The sequence below is a fragment of the Halichoerus grypus genome, chromosome 9 (genome assembly GCF_964656455.1).
Source record: "Halichoerus grypus chromosome 9, mHalGry1.hap1.1, whole genome shotgun sequence".
NCBI lineage: Eukaryota > Metazoa > Chordata > Mammalia > Carnivora > Phocidae > Halichoerus > Halichoerus grypus.
The window spans coordinates 117,238,648-117,256,245 of NC_135720.1; the positions used below are offsets into that span (position 1 = coordinate 117,238,648).

General features: G+C 44.4%; 1 long non-coding RNA gene across 2 annotated transcripts in view; it reads left to right on the plus strand.

Moving 5' to 3' along the window:
* The first annotated feature begins 233 nt into the window (after positions 1 to 233).
* Positions 234 to 17,598, plus strand: part of LOC144378998 (uncharacterized) — a 98,870-nt gene continuing 81,505 nt past the window's right edge. For both annotated transcript variants that reach the window (XR_013440964.1, XR_013440963.1), the window contains exon 1: positions 234 to 582. This is a non-coding gene — a long non-coding RNA (uncharacterized LOC144378998). The remainder of the gene's footprint in view (positions 583 to 17,598) is intronic.

The window sequence follows — 17,598 nt, forward strand, 5'->3', positions numbered from 1 at the left end:
TTCTTTATTTGTAAAATGTAGCTACTAATAAATACCACCCCTTCCTTGTGTGGATTAAATGAGATGATTCACATAGGTCTACAAGGATTGCCGTGCTCTTACTGCCAAGCCTGCCACCAGTAATGGCCCTCACTACGCTTCTCGGCAGGGGGTAGGACCACTCGCGTCCGCGCCCCTGTCCCGCCGCACTCTCCCACTAGAGGGCAGCCTGAGGCAGAGCCGCCGGCCGGAGCTGCGACGACCGCGAGCTTTGCGAGCGGGGAAGGCGGCCACCGTGGGGACCGGGGGCAAACAGCTGTGCGCCCCGGAGTTCTACAAGTAGGAGCCAGGGCTCCGTCTCCGTCTGCTCCTCCCTGTGCTCCTGAAGCCACCGTCCAGCTCTAGGTCTCTTGTGGTCTTAGCTTCCTGCCCTTATGACTCGGCTCATAAAGCCGCCACTACCAGCCTGTCTTCTCCCCCAGACTAGACTTAAGCACCGGCTCTCGTCCACCCTCGGATTTCTTCCACTCGCACAAGTAAATGACAGCAAACTGAGAGCCCCGCCGACAACTGCGAGCTCTCCTTTCGGCGGAGCAGCAACAAGTAAGCACCCTTCGCGTCCGCGGAGCCGCACACCCACGCTCACATTTGATTTTCGCGGGGATACTTCCGGCAGTGCCTCTGCCTGGAGCCCTGCCCCTCCGCTCCCCCTCTGCCCAGGGGCACGGGCGCACGCTCCGTGGGGGCGCGGCTGGGCGGGGCCCACGGGGCCGCCCGCGAGAGAACCTTCTAGTAAGCCGGAGGGCCTGCGGAAGGCAGCTGGGCAGCCCAGAGCTGTAAAAATTACTCTTAGGGAAGCGGTGTGCACTGGCTTCCAGTTCCCCCAGTTCGGCCCCCCTGAGTCCCAGCCACCTCCCCTCGTCCCCACCTCCTCCCGCTGTGCTTCTGCCTGAGGAGGTCCTGTTTTCCTCCCCTCTCTCGTCAAGGCACCGGACTGAGCCTGGGGCTGTCCCAGGGCAGGGAGGGCCTGGCGGCGGGGAGGACCTGGGACTCCGGGTGTTGCTTCTCTCCGGAGCGGAGCGCAGCCTCCTCCTGGTCTTCGGTCGGGAGCCTCTCCTCGGTGGCGGCCTCCCTTTACCACGCCCTTCTGCGGCCCTTGCCGCGCGCTTCTCTTTGCTCGCCCCTGCCTCTCCTCTTTTGCTCTCCTGATTCTCCCGTCCTTCCCGTCCACACCGACCCTCGGCACTTGGGGGGTGTTGGCCGTGCTGGCCCCAGCGCCTGGGGCCTTTCTTTCTCTGGCACGTTCTTAGCGGGGATGTGACCTTGGGGGTGAGGCCCCTGTGGGCGAGGCTATGATGCAGATGACGAATGAAGAAACAGGGGTCTCCCTGCTCTCAGCTTGCTGCCCCTCACAGCGAACCGCCCCCCCCACCCAGGAGACAAATTCCTGTGAGTTTTAACACACTTGAGTACAGTTGAGTTCCTGGGCTTCTGTGCCCTTCTTCCTAAAAGATAAAAGTGTATTTCTTTAGAAGGGACTTCATCCTTGAAAAATGAGCTGATTACTCTCAAGGCCTAGAATAGGATGTTTCCTCTATTTTATTTATTTATTTATTTATTTATTTATTTATTTATTTATTTAGACAGAGAGAGAGAGAGAGAGAGCACACACGTGGGGGGGGGTGGAAGGGCAGAGGGAGAGGGAGAAGCAGATGCCCAGCTGAGCAGGGAGCCGGATGTGGGCCTGGATCCTAGGACCTTGAGGTCATGACCTGAGCTGAAGGCAGACACCTAACCCACTGAGCCACCTGGGTGCCCCCGTTTCCTCTATTTTAATGGTGTTTCCCACCACCTAAATCTGATTGCGTTAGAAAGCCCATGTAAGTGAGAAATGTCTCTCTCGTTAAAAAATGATGCAGATAACTTCTTAGATAATCACATGCACTGGCCCTTTAGCCCCCTTCCTGCTGAGGGCCTGTGTCCCTGGATTATCTTTTAGCATCTGCCAGTACTGCTCTCTATAGTGAGAGTCTGCAGGAATGTTTCAGGTTTTTGCCCCTCCAGTAATTTTCAGCTCTCTGCAAGCAAATTAGACTGGAAAACTACAGATTCTTACACCATAAAAGCTGGCTTGGAACGGACCTGAAGCACTTCCTCTTCAAAGGGCAGCCCTTTGAAAACTGTGAACCTATTTTGTTAGTATGACAGATGGAAAGGGATTTCTGGGGTTTCAAGTACCAAAGCTACCTGCTGCAACCCAATGCACTGAAAAAAAAATGCATTGATTCCTTGTTTTGATACTGTTTCTATAGTATGCAGGCTGTTACCATTGGGGTAAGCTGGGTGAGGGGCGTGTGGGACATCTCTGTACTGTTTTTGAAAATTTTTTGTGAATCTGTAATTATAACAAAACAAAAAGAGGAGGAGGAGAGGGGAAGAGAGAGAAGGAGAAAGAGAAGAACATTAAAAAAAATACATTCTTTTTAAAAAAGATTTTATTTATTCATTTCAGAGAGAGAGAGCGAGCGAGCCGGGGGTGGAGGGGCAGAGGGAGAGGGAGAGAGAGAATCCTCAAGCAGACTCCCCACTGAGCATGGAGCGCAACTTGGGGCTCGATCTCAGAACCCTGAGATCATAACCGAGCTGAAATCAAGAGTTGAACGCCTAATGGACTAAGTCATCCAGGCGCCCCTAAAAAATAAATTCTTAATAAGAAATTGAGGACATTCCAAGAGAAAGGACTCTTTATTCCTGAGGTTTGTGCCCAAAGTCTGTTGTGGCTTCCTACCGTAGTGAACCGGATTAGTGAACATGTGTGACCCCAATGACTCTGCCCAGATGCGAGGCAGGGATGTGTAGTAGCCTGTCCTGTCACGTGTGCCATGACTCCTTGATGTCCTCTGGTTTCTAAAAGAAGGGCTAAGTGTCCTTCACCAGCAGGGGGAGCAGCAGAGGGAGAGGGAGAAGCCGACTCTCCACTAAGCGGGGACCGCCAATATGGGGCTGGATCCCAGGACCCTGAGATCATGACCCGAGCCAAAGGCAGATGCTTAACCGACTGAGCCACCCAGGTGCCCCAAGAGATAGACGTTTTTAAGGCTTTGTCTACAAATGTCTTTTACTGCTATACCTGATTAATAATTGTACTGAAGATGGAATTTCAAGTTGGAAAACTTACATCTAACTTTTGAAAGCATTGCTCTGTTGTCTTGTAGCCTCCTCCGTCACTTGTTGACTTGTCGCTGGTGACCGAGCATTGATCCTTTTCGTTTTTTCTCTTTAAACAATTGGAAGAATTTTGAAATTTTTCTCTTTGTCCCTAGCATTTTTAGAACTCATGATCACATACTTTGGACCTCATTCATTTTGCTAGATACTCAAGGTTCTCTCTCAGTTTGGAATTTTATGGCTCTCAGCTCTGGGAAATTTTCTTGAATTATTTCCTTGATAATTTCTTCCCTTCCCTTCTCTCCCTTTGCTCTTTCTGGAAATCCTATTATTCACCCAGATTAATAATCTAATTTCCATATGTTTTCTATATCATTTAATTTCTTTATTCTTTGCTTCTTTTTGGATTTCATCAACTTTAAATTCTAACACTTCTATGGGCATTTTTGCCTTTGGAATTATATATTTAAAAAATTCTTTTGACTTATATTTTTAATTAAATATGCTGCCTTTTAGTTCTCTAAATGTTCATTTTCATAGCCTCTCATTCTTTTTTCATGAAGACAATCTCTTATTTTTATGAAAATATTGTGGGCTTTATTTTTTAGTTCTTAGCATTGTCTCTATTTCTTTGAAGTTTCTCAGTTCCTGTATTTTCAATCCCCATCTTTCATTTTAGTGGCACCAAATGGTCGCTATGCTGGCTGTCAGTGTATTTCCTCTCAACTGAAAATCAATCCTCTTACCTGAGTTGTGGTAATAGAGCTGTGAGCATTTCTCCTGTGCAGGCCGCGCAAGATTAATCTTTGTCAGGAGAGGGCACTGGAGGGACGTTGTGGGAGGAAGGGACTTCTGGTTCCAAGGAGCTGCAGGTTCTGATTCTTGTAGCTCCAGCCGCACAACCCATCAGTATCTCTGGTGGGAATATCTACTGGGCTCCGACTCAGCCACAGGCTGAGAGTATGCATTTCCTTAATGAGCTAGTCCTGACACGTACACTGCATGCCCCAGGCTTTGCATGCAGTGGGTGGGCTCTTAGTGCCCAACTCCCTTGGTACCTCTGCTCCACCCCAAAGGCGTGTTTCCTGCCTGCCCACAACTGTGTTGGCCTGGGCATCCCAGTGAAATTATCTGTCACACAGGGGCTCAACCGCATCCTCTCCAGGGAGGTCTGAATCCAGCTTTGGAGTGAGCGGATGCCCTTCCAGGTTGGTCATCCTTTATGTGTGCTCCCTCAGCCCTAGACTATGCTTTAGGTTCTCCTTATGTTTTTATGGTTACTCCTCCTTACAAGTCAATAATTCCTTATATTAAACTCACCCTGCTCAAATTAGGGCTTGACTGCTGTCTCCTGATTGGACCTTGACTGGTATGGTAATCCTTGGCTTGTAGTTTAAGCTGTTTGATAACAACATATGTTGCTGGGTTTTTTCAGTGGGCTTCACTATAGTGTGATTGGGCTGGACTGTTTCTCCAGAAGATCCTGCATTCAGGGTCCAGTCAGGTGAAAGAAAAAACTCCATATATTTAAACAGATCATTTTCTTTTTTTTGAGAGAGAGAGAGAGAGAGACCACATGCAAGTGGGGGGGGAGGGACAGAGGGAGAGAGAGAATCTCAAGCAGGCTCCACGCTCAGTGTGGAGCCTGACACGGGGCTTGACCTCATGACCCTGAGATCATGACCTGAGCCAAAATCAAGAGTTGGAGCTTAATGGACTGAGCCACTCAGGTGCCCCTAAACAGATCATTTTTTAAAAAAATTTATTTGACACAGAGAGAGATAGTGACAGGAACACAAGCAGGGGGAGAGGGAGAAGCAGGCTTCCTGCGGAGCAGGGAGCCCGATGCGGGGCTGGATTCCAGGACCCCGGGACCATGACCTGAGCCGAAGGCAGACGCTTAACGACTGAGCCACGCAGGCGCCTAACCATGTACTGAGATCCAAAAAAGGCAAAAAGGAGCAACGAGAGACCACAGAGGCAGACAGTGCAGGAAGCAGCTACCCATCACTAGGGCTGGGGAACCAAGGGAGGAACTTGGGATCATTAAAGAGTAGAATGTATTTTTGCAGGGACCCCATGGAGCTGGAACTCAGACCTCTGAGCGGGGCTTGACCCCTGAGTTGCTGTCTCTGAGGTGGTGTGATTGGGCTCGTGCCGGGAGTGTGAAAGAACTACAGTTTGGGACCAGCAGCTCTACTGGGACCAGCTGTCACTGCTGCGGTGTGTGCTACTGGGGTTGGGGAGCAAAAGCGAGGGAGCAAGTCCCTTCCTCCTACTCCAGCCCTGAGGGCTCTCTCTCTGCCTAAGAGGGAGCAGCTGGTGAAAGAGAGACTAGAAGAGTGGAATTGGAGCCACATGACAACAGCTTAATAACCCTCCCCCTCCCCCTTCTGCTGGTGTTCGCAGGGTTTTTCTTGGTCTGATCTGTCTCTCCAGAGGCGATTTCCCTGTTATTTTTCTGAGGGCAAGTCTGGCTGCCAAGTTCTCAGAACTGACTGGGGAAAGAAGACCTGGAGGTCTTGCCAATTTGTATGCAAACTTTTAGTTAATTCTCCTATTTTCAGAATAGTTCTCTGGACCTCCCTCTCCACTAAATAAAGCGCGCGTCAGGGTGGACTGGGGGAGTCATGCTGCCGTGCAGGTGAGTTGGGGATCTGGGGCTCTACTGGCTTCTTGCGTGGATATTCACCGTCCATTTCCAGGCCCTCTTGCATCCCCACATTCGGAGGTACTTGTTATCTTCATTCCTTACTAATTCTGGGGTTCTGCTCTGGGAAATCAGCCTGCTTCCAGGATTTTCCCCACTGTGAGCTTACCTTTATTTTTCTCTTACCTGCTTATCTGTTTATCCATTTACCAGCCAGATCTTGATTTATTCACTTATATGTTTACATAGATCATATAGTTTCCTGGTTGTTTTCTTCCTTGTAGTTTCTTGCCTGTTAAAAAACCTTTACCAAATTTTGGTGGGATTTCTGGTGGGAGCAGAGACAAATGTGTGTGTGTTCAATCAGCCATATTAAGTTAGAAGACCCAGTTAAGTTTGTAGCGTGGTTGTGTTGGACTCGAGCTACCTAGCATGGATCAACTTTGCCATGTAGAAGCAAATGCCATGAAACCGTTCTTTCTATTTTCCCTTTCTTTCTTTGGCACTTGGGCCTCTGCTTTGGTGTATGACTTAATGCATTTCCAACAAGATTCTTTGCTACATGATGAGACAGCCAAGAACTCTGAATGATATGTCATCCTGTGGAGAGATCTTCTGGGAACAATGTGAGTTTACAGTTTTCAGTTTATTTTAGTTGGGCCTCTAATGACGGGAAGCAAAGCTGAGACAAAATAAATAGGCTAATAGACATTCTCTGCCATCGATGCTCATAAAATACCTGTTTTTTTATGTTGCTGCCAAAGCAAGGACTGCAGAAAGGGTATTTGGATGGATCTGACAGCAATCTTAAGAATTGTAGAAGAGATGGGGCGCCTGGGTGGCTCAGTCGGTTAGGCATCCAACTCTTGATTTTGGCTCAGGTCATGATCTCAGGGTTGTGAGACTGAGCCTCTTGTTGGGCTCCTGGCTAGGCACTGAGCCTGCTTAAGATTCTCTCCTTCTCCCTCTGCCCATCCCCCGACCACTCCGCTCATGCAGACACTCTCTCAAAAAAAAAAAAAAAGAGTTGTAGAAGAGACTCTCTTTTGCTCAATAACTTCCCTTTTCATTAAAAAAGTAATAACATTTACTGAATTTGGAATGTTAGGGGAGAAATTATACATATATAAGAAAATTAAAAAATCTTCAACCCAATCCACAAATATTGCTAGCATTTTGGTATTTTTTCATTCAATGGGCATCTGCTCCTTCTACTGAATTTTATGTTATAAAATTCAATGGGCATCTGCTCCTTCTACTGAATTTTATGTTATAAATAATATCTTACCTTTAAAAATTCTTTTTTAAAAAGATTTTATTTATTTATTTGAGAGAGAGCATGCACAAGAAGGAGGAAGGGTAGAGGGAGAAGTAGACTCCCAGATGAGCAGGGAACCCGATGTGGGACCTGATCCCAGGACCCTGGAATCATGACCTGAGCTGAAGGCAGATGCTTTTAAAAAATAATAATAATAATTAATTTATTATATTTATTTATTTATTTTTTATGAAGGCAGATGATTAACCAACTGAGCCACCCAGGCGCCCCTAAAAATTCTTCATAAAATAATTTTAAATAGCTGCCTAATGTAACACCATATGATATTCTCTTTTGTTGGGTTTGTCAAATGTTTCACTATTATAAGTAATGCTGCCATAAACATCCTCATCTACAAAGGATGTTTTGGTATGTGTTAACTCTTGGTACATGTTATCTAAGTATTTCCAAAGAGATTGTCCCTCTCATTAATATATGACAGGGCTGTCTCACCACACCCTCCAAAAGCCGAATCATTTCCTTTATTAAAAAATTCCCAATTCCTTTTTAAACCACTATCTCAACAATTCAAACAATTCAAACAATCTCAACAATTCAAATGGTTTTAAATAGACTAGACTCATGGGGCTGCCAAAGGAGATAAGTGTGCTGCACGATGTCCACAACAGCCAAACTATGGGAAGAGCCCAGATGTCCATTGACAGATGAATGGATAAAGAAGATGTGGTAGGGGCGCCTGGGTGGCTCAGTGGGTTAAGCGTCTGCCTTCGGCTCAGGTCATGATCCCAGGGTCCTGGGATCAAGCCCCACGTTGGGCTCCTGGCTCAGTGGGAAGCGTGCTTCTCCCTCTCCCTCTGCTGCTCCCCCTGCTTGTGCTCTCTCTTGCTGTCTCTCTCTGTCAAATAAATAAATAAATAAAATCTTAAAAAAAAAAGATGTGGTATATGTATATAATGGAAGACTACTCAGCCATCAAGAAGAATGAAATCTTGCCATTTGCAACAACATGGATGGAACTAGAGGGTATTATGCTAAGTGAAATAAGTCCGTCAGAGAAAAACAAACACCATTTTCACTCATATGTGGAAAATAAGAAACAAAATGGATGAACATAGGGGAAGGGAAGGAAAAATAAAATAAGATAAAAACAGAGAGGGAGACAAACCATAGAGACTCTTAACTCTAGGAAACAAACTGAGGGTTGCTGGAGGGAGAGGAGGGTGGGGGGATGGGGTAACTGGGTGACGGATGTTAAGGAGGGCACGTGATGTAAGGAGCACTGGGTGTTATATGCAACTGATGAATCACTACATTCTACCTCTGAAATTAATAATACACTATGTGTTAACTATACTAAATTAAATTTTTTTTTTTTAAAGATTTTATTTATTTATTTGAGACAGAGAGAATGAGAGAGAGAGAGAGAGCACATGAGATGGGGGAGGGTCAGAGGGAGAAGCAGGCTCCCTGCCGAGCAGGGAGCCCGATGCGGGACTCGATCCAGGGACTCCAGGATCATGACCTGAGCCGAAGGCAGTCGCTCAACCAACTGAGCCACCCAGGCGCCCCCTAAATTAAATTTTTAAAAAAGAATATAAGTGGGCTGTAGATATGGTTTTATTAACTTTAACCAGGAAGGATCCTGGTTTTGAGAGATGAATGATCCTGATAACTAAATAAATAGCCACAGTCTTAATTATTACATGAATTAAAATAATTGTCTTTGGCAGACGTTTGCTACAATTAATTTGGATATCTCAAGTAAGTATACAGAAAATTGATTACATACATTTTGCAGGGTTCCTTGTCATTCTCAGAAGATTTCATGAGTAATTTCTGAGATACTTCTGTTTGTAGCCAGTGACTGGTAATACCTGCTTTGGTTTATTTTTTCAAAATAATGATTTTAGCTCTTCTATGAACAACATGAGATGAGGCACTAGGTTTGTGTTGCTGTAGTAATGCTTCATGATGTGGCTGGTTCATTGCAGTTCATGAGCTGGAGCAATCCAGAACAGTTTCCTGAAGGATGTCCTGGCTTTGGCATTTCTGCATAGACTGCTGCGTTGTTTCTGTCCAGGTGGGAGCATAGGCTGAGGGCCTTGGTTTCCATGGAGCAATGTAGACCTGTTACCTGCCCAAATGAGCTTTTAAGAAAAGGTAACTAAAACAAAAGGCAGAAACAGACCCATAAAAACAGAGAACAAACTGATGGTTGCTAGAAGGGTGGGGGTAGGGGGATGGGCAAAACGGGTGAAGGGGAGTGGGAGACACAGGCTTCCAGTGATGGAATAAGTCACAGAAATAGAAGATACGACGTAGGGAATAGAGTCAATGATACTGTAATAGAGTGTATGGTGGCAGATGGTAGGTACACTGTGGTGAGCACATCATAATGTATAGACTTGTCAAATGTTATACATCTGAAACTAATGTACATTGTGTGTAAACTGTATTTCAATAAAAAAATAAATAAAAATAAACACATTAGAAAAAGTAACTTACGGTGCCTGGGTGGCTCAGTAGTTTAAGCGGCTGCCTTCAGCTTGAGTCATGGTCCCAGGGTCCTGGCATTTGAGCCCCAGGTTGGGCTCCCTGCTCATCGGAGAGCCTGCTTCTCCCTCTGCCTCTGCCTGCCGCTCTGCCTACTTGCGCTCTCTATCTCTCTGTCAAATAAATAAATAAAATCTTTTAAAAAAAGAAAAAAGTAACCAATCTCAGTCAGCAATGGAAACCATACATCCTAAAGTTACCTAACAGAGACTATAAACTAGGATTTCTGGTATATGGTTCCTAATAATAGCCCAATGGAGATGAAAAAAAATGGATATTTTAGAGATGACTATATAAGGAGCATGTAATTTTCTCCTCTCGAAGTTCTCCAAATTCTGTCCTTGGATCATGGACATCTTTATCTTTGTAGGACTTTTTTTTAGCACTTCCTGGAATCTCTTCCATTTCCCTGTGTCTTAATGCTCTGCCTTCTCCTTGGCTAGGTTTGTTATCGTGAACAAGCATATGAAATCGATTATTGGATTTGCTACAGAAAATTTGCTGAAGACTTATTTTTTTATTTTTTTTTTAAGATTTTATTTATTTATTTGACAGAGAGAGACACAGCGAGAGAGGGAACACAAGCAGGGGGAGTGGGAGAGGGAGAAGCAGGCTTCTCGCAGAGCAGGGAGCCTGATGCGGGGCTCGATCTCAGGACCCTGGGATCATGACATGAGCCGAAGGCAGACGCTTAACGACTGAGCCACCCAGGTGCCCCTGCTGAAGACTTAGCTTTACATTACCTAGTGTCCTTATTAAAGACCTGATGAGAAATTTATTTTGGAATTTACTGCTGGGAAAAGTTGCTTTACTTTTCTTTTCCTCATATGTACTATAGGCTGCCCATATTTTTCTTTTTGTGATGGTTGCCCCAAAAAGCTTAAAACACTAACTTTTGCAAGTACCTCAATATTTTCATCACTCAGGTTTGGAATATTTCTAATCTCTTTTGCCTCATTTTGTATGTTTTAAATGTTTTCATGTGTATTTATATATTATTTTTTTAAAAAAAGATTTTATTTATTTATTTGACAGAAAGAGACACAGCGAGAGAGGGAACACAAGCAGGGGGAGTGGGAGAGGGAGAAGCAGGCTTCCCGTGGAGCAGGGAGCCTGATGCGGGGCTGGATCCCAGGTCCTTGGGATCATGACCTGAGGAGAAGGCAGACGCTTAACGACAGCCACCCAGGCGCCCCTATATATTATTATTTCATAATTGTGTTTTTGTTATAAGCCATTTCAAATAATCTGTGGAAAGAGATGAAGTATAAATCAATGTACATTATAAATTGTTCTTTTTTTTTTTTAAAGATTTTATTTATTTATTTGACAGAAAGAGACACAGCGAGAGAGGGAACACAAGCAGGGGGAGCCGGTGAGGGAGAAGAGGCTTCCTGCCGAGCAGGGAGCCCGATGCAGGACTCGATTGCAGGACCCTGGGATCATGACCTGAGCCGAAGGCAGACGCTTAACCGACTGAGCCACCCAGGCGCCCCTAAATTGTTCTCTTGAACAAACTCCCAGGGGAAGTCAGACACGTACACATGCACTGGCCATGCCAATTATATCACCTGTTCCACACACAGCCTCTGCTGAGAGCGCAGCCCCAGGCACCCTGCCTCCCCTGGCCACAGCTGATTGGTTCAGAGATGGGTACCTGATTCATGGTAAGCTAATCAATAAGCTGGCCAGGGACTAGTAAAATGGCATGGTACTAGAAATTGAGCCAAACCAACCGGATTTTTTCTATTAAGAATTCACACTAGGGGGACGCCTGGGTGGCTCAGTCGTTAAGCATCTGCCTTCAGCTCAGGTCATGCACAGGAAGCCTGCTTCTCCCTCTCTCACTCCCACTGCTTGTGTTCCCTCTCTCACTGTGTCTCTCTCTGTCAAATAAATAAATAAAATCTTTAAAAAAAAAAAAAAAGAATTCACACTAGGGGTGCCTGGGTGGCTCAGTCATTAAGCATCTGCCTTCAGCTCAGGTCATGATCCCAGGGTCCTGGGATCGAGCCCCACATTGGGCTCCCTGCTCAGCGGGAAGCCTGCTTCTCCCTCTCCCACTCCCCTTGCTTGTGTTCCCTCTCTCGCTGTTCTCTCTCTGTCAAATAAATAAATAAAATCTTAAAAAAAAAAAAAAGAATTCACACTAAAATGGGTGCCCGGGTGGCTCCGTCTGTTAAACGTCTGCCTTTGGCTCATGTCTGTCTTTAGCTCTGGTTATGATTCCAGGATCCTGGGATGGAGTCCTGCATCCAGCTCCCAGCAGGGAGCCTGCTTCTTCCTCGGCCTCTGCCCCTCCCCCTGCTCGTGTGTGCAGGCTCACTCGTGGGCTCTCTCTCTCAAATAAATAAATAAAATCTTAAAAAAAAAAAAAAGAATTCACACTAAAAAATAGAACTATAAAGAAGTGGCTGGTAGTAGAAAGGGAATTTGGAAAGCAGTATAGCATAATGGGTGAGAGTTTGGGCTTTGGAATCAAACAAACCTAGGTTTTTTGTTTTTTGTTTTAAAGATTTGTTTATTTATTTTGAGAGAGAGAGCAGGGGCAGGGGCAGAGGGAGAGAATCTTCAAGCAGACTCCTTGCTGAGTGCAGAGCCCAATGCAGGGCTCCATCCCACAACCCTGAGATCATGACCTGAGCTGGAACCAAGAACCAGCAGCTTAATCGACTGAACCACCCAGGCGCCCCAAACAAACCTAGGTTTAAATCCTGGTTGTGTGACTTACTAAATGTGTAACTCTGTACAAGTTATTTGACTTCATTTCCTCAAAGGGGAATCACAGTACTTTCTTAAGAATATTGTGACGGTTGGGACACCTGGGTGGCTCAGTTGGTTGGGTGTCTACCTTTGGCTCAGGTCATGATCCTGGGGTCCTGAGATCAAGTCCCACATCGGGCTCCTTGCTCAGCAGGGAGCCTGCTTCTCCCTCTCCCTCTGCTGTTCTCCCTGCTTGTGCTCTCTCTCTCTCTGACAAATAAGTAAATAAAATCTTAAAAAAAAAGAATATTGTGAGGATTAGATGTACTTTTTGCTCTCACGGGAACTAAATGGTAGTGAGGATGATGGTAATGATGGTGCTGCTGATGGTAGTCAATATGCAGTGGTGGTGGAGACCGTGATGGTGATGGTGATTAGGTGTGAGGCTGGAAGGGCCTTGATTTGGAATGAGAAAGCAAAGTTCAAAAGTTAGGAAACAGAGGAATTGTATAGTAAGTCCATGGTAGCAGAAAAAAGTAGTGCACATAGAGGAGAATAGCCAGGCCACTCTGACGGCTGACATACAAAGACTAAAGCAGGATTCATAAAAGAAGGGAGAGGGGAGAGGGAAAGATTCGGGCAGTTGGGGAACAACGAGTTTAGTTTTTCTTTTCTTTGCATAAGCTGAGATTGGCTGATTGAGCAAGCTCATTGTGTCATCAGGAAAAACCATTTCAGTTATTTATAGATTCTTCCAGAAACCTTAAGAGCTCAGCTGTGGAGCATTTATGGGGACTACCTGCCTGTAACACCTGCCAGTAACTTTCCACCAGCACCACCTTAGACCACATTTGCATTTGTCTCATCAGAAATTCTTTCATGATATAAAACCTTTTCTGGACCCAGTTTTATAGTTTCCTGATCTCCAAATCCCCTCTTGCTTTCGTGGATTCTGAATGTCTTTCCTCTTTGAGCAACCAGATTTCCAGGTTCATATATTTTTTTCTTTCTTTACCCTCAGTTTCCACCTTCTGTGTTTGGGCAAGGACTACAAAGTCACTATGTAGGATGTAATGGAAAAAAATTTTTCTTTCAGTGGGAGTTCCTCAGAATCCCAAGCACCTGACATACCATAGATGAGAAGCTCCTCAAGAAAGACCTAGAACCACCAACCAAATTCAAAGGCCAGACAACACTTGGCGCATCTTTATTTTCTCCTCTGGGTATTGTTTCAAAAATCAGTTTCTTTTTTTTTTTTTAATTTCTTTATTTAAATTCAATTTAGTTAACATATAGTGTATTAAATTATTTTTAGGGGTAGTTTAGTGATTCATCAGGTGTGTATAACACCCAGGGCTCATTACATCAAGCCCTCCTTAATGCCCATCACCCAGTTACCCCATCCCTCCACACAAAAATCAGTTTCTTTTATGTTTGGCCGGGTTTAAGTTCTTTATCACAACATAGTATTACAGTTACTGTTATCCCATACTTTATTTATATGTCAAGGAGTTGACATCATTTTAAAGTAAAATTTTAATTGTGTCTTGAGAGCAACATTTTTCACCTTTGGAAAATTATTTCCAAACATATTGAAAATCAAAGCAAGATGGATTTAGTTTATAGAAATTCCCTCCATTTATGGGAACTTATCAGAAATAAGCAAAGCAGATATACCAACATTACATTTAGCAAGAAGTAAAAAGGAAGTTAAACCATGAGCAATAAATTAAAATTCAAAGGAATGGAAGAAAGCATTAGAGAAAATCAATAATAATTTTTAACAATTTCAACAGAGTAGGAAAATCTCATCAAGTTGACTTTGCAAAGAAGCTGGAACACAAGTTCCCTGCACTCGCCCACAACTAGGCCTCTCTGGAGGGTGCAGCCTTAGGAAACAGCATATTACCTGGGGTTGAATGAATGCTGTTAGGCAGGTTCCCACTGCCTCCACATCTTCATTCTGTCATTAACTAAAATACCAGTTCCTAAAATCCCTTGAAGATTATATCCTAAAGTTCTTATTTTTTTAAGTTTATTTATTTATTTTTTTAGTAATCTCTATACCCAATGTAAGGCTTGAACTCATGACCTCAAAATCAAAAGTCTCATGTTCTACCAACACTGAACCAGCCAGACATCCCTCAATTTAATTTAATTTAATGGGAAAACAGTGAAAGAGCTTCCTATGATGAGGGAAAGTCAAAAAGGAGTAAGACTTGGGGTGTCTGGATGGCTCAGTCAGTTAAACATCCAACTCTTGATATCAGCCCGTCTTGATCTCAGCGTTGTGAGATCCACTGGGTGGGTTCCACTGGGTGTGGAACCTACTTAAAAAAAAAAAAAAGTAAGACTTGGTTGCTGACCTCTAAGAGTTTACCATTTAGCAGAAGAAGACACACACTGGGCATAAATAATGACAGAAGGCAGGAGGTGAGAAGAGCTATGGAAGCTGTCAGAGGGGCATTGGGAGCTTGGAAAAGCACCCAGCACCTGACACCCTGGGCCTACTCCAAGGAAACTGTGTTTTAAAATGTGTTTATAGGTCTTTTCCTATCATAGAAGTAAATCATCATTACCATATGTATTTTGGAAAATAGTAAAATATTTAGAAAGTAAATTAGAGATTATTAAATCCTAGGTCATTGTGATGGTTAATTTTGTGTCAACTTGGCTAGGCCATAGTACCCAGATATTTAGTCAAACATTTTCTAGATGTTTTTGTGATGTTATTTTTTAGATGAAATTAACATTTAAATCAGTAGACTCTGAATAAAGCAGATTACCCTCTGTAATGTGGGTGTGCCTAATCCAATGATTTGAAGGCCCTGATAGAGAAAGCCTATCTCAGGAAACAAACTGAGGGTTGCTGGAGTGGTGGGGGGTGGGAGGGATGGGGTGGCTGGGTGATAGACATTGGGGAGGGTATGTGCTATGGTGAGCGCTGTGAATTTGTAAGACTGTTGAATCACAGACCTGTACCTCTGAAACAAATAATACAATATATGTTAATAAAAAAAAAAAAAAGAAGATAGCAGGAGGGGAAAAATGAAGGGGGGGAAATCGGAGGGGGAGACGAACCATGAGAGACTATGGACTCTGAGAAACAAACTGAGGGTTCTAGAGGGGAGGAGGGTGGGAGGATGGGTTAGCCTGGTGATGGGTATTAAAGAGGGCACGTACTGCATGGAGCTCTGGGTGTTTACGCAAACAACGAATCATGGAACAATACATCAAAATCTAATGATGTAATAATGTATGGTGATTAACAGAATATAATAAAATAAAATTAAAAAAAAACAAAAGAAAAAGGCTGACTGCCCCCGGAGGAAGAGGGAATGTTGCCTCCAAACTGCCTTCCCACTTGAACTGCAGTATCAACTCTTCTCTGAGCCTCCAGCCCGCCAGCCTATCTTGCAAATCTTGGACATGCCAGCGTCCACAATTGCCTGAGCCAGTTCTCTCTCTATATCTCCTATTGGTTCCATTTCTGTGGAGAAGGCTGACTAAAACAATCATGGTTCCATTTTTTACAAACATTTTTTCTAGTCTTTATGGCTAGATTTTGGGGTTTTTTGGGGGGGAGGTATATTTTTTATCACCAATTGCATATATAATTGTGTATTCCTTTATTCCTTTTTTTTTTTTTTTGAGAGAGAGAGAGAGCGTGCAAGTGAGGGAGTGGGGGAGGGGTGGAGGGAGAGAGAGAATCTCAAGCAGGCTCCATGCCCAGCGCAGAGCCCATCGCAGGCCTCGATCTCACAACCCTGAGATCATGACCTGAGCTGAAATCAAGAGTTGGACACTCAACTGACTGAGCTACCCAGGCACCCCACCTTTATTCCTTTTTGAAAATTTATTATTATGATATTTTCATCTTCCTTATTAATACAAACACAGCTCCACGATGGTGTATGAAGTGCGTGATCCATAATTTATAGTTTTGCCCATTGAGTGTTTATGCTGTTTCCAGTATTTTTCTTTTTTTTTTTTAAGGTTTATTTATATTTTTTAGTAATCTCTACACCCAATGTGGGGCTTGAACGCATGACCCTGAGATCAAGAGTCATGTGCTCTTCCCTCTGAGCCAGTCAGGAGCCCCTTAAGATTATAAATAGTAATGAATATTTTTTATTTATAAAGCTTTCCCCACAATTGAGAATTTGATAGATTCCCAGAAATGAATCACTGCATCTAAGGCTAAGAAGAGGCACTGGGAGAACAGCAGCATCCCCTCCTCAGCTTCCCTCCCCGGCCCCCAGGCTCACTTTTAATAAGACTTTACTAAGGAGTTTGGGATATGGGGCGTCTGGGTGGCTCAGTTGTTGGGCGTCTGCCTTTGGCTCAGGTCGTGGAGCCCTGCATCGGGCTCCCTGCTCGGAGGGAAGCCTGCTTCTCCCTCTCCCACTCCCTCCTCTGTGCTCCCCCTGCTTGTGCTCTCTCTCTCTCTGTCAAATAAATAAATAAAGGAAATCTTTAAAAAAAAAAAAAAAAAAGATGCAACTGCTCTGAAAAAAAAAAAAAAGGAGTTTGGGATAAAGGAAGAGAGTTACAGAAACGCTTAGAACTGGAAATCAGATATGGCTGATCCGATTTCACAGGCCCAGGGCCCTCCCTGTATGGGTTCTCCTACTGGTTGCTTCTCTGCTTCACCTCCAGCATGCTCTGAGTTTCAGGGGCCAGTTTACCTCCCCACAATTGGAGGTACCCTTGAGTGTGCTTTCCCAACCCAACACACAAGCCGCCCCGCTATCCCTATTCTGGTCCAAAGAGGGGAGGACATTTCTTCTCTTAATCCAGACTCTAGCCCATCTACCAGGATCTGACTTCTTTAGGATGGTTCAAAATGGAAATGAACCATTCCGAAGGGGAAATATCCCAGCCCTATATGACCTTTGACTTAAAAGGCTTATGGCCTAAGACAGTGATATCTAATAGAAATATAACGTGAGTTATGTGTAATTTAAAAGTTTCTAGTAAGATAGAAAACAACAGGTAATTTTTTTTTTGAGAGAGAGAGAGAGGGAGAGTGTACGCATGGGGGGGGAGGGGCAGAGGGGGAGAGAGCAAGAGCGAGAGCGAGAGAGAGGGAGAATCAAGCAGGCGGAGCGTGGAGCCCGATGTGGGGCTTGATTTCACAACCCTGAGATCATGACCTGAGCCAAAATCCAGAGTTGGACGCTTAACCAACTGAGATACCCAGGCGCCCCAAACAACAGGTAATTTTTTTTTCCTGGCAATTCTTTTTTTAAAAATTTTTATTGTT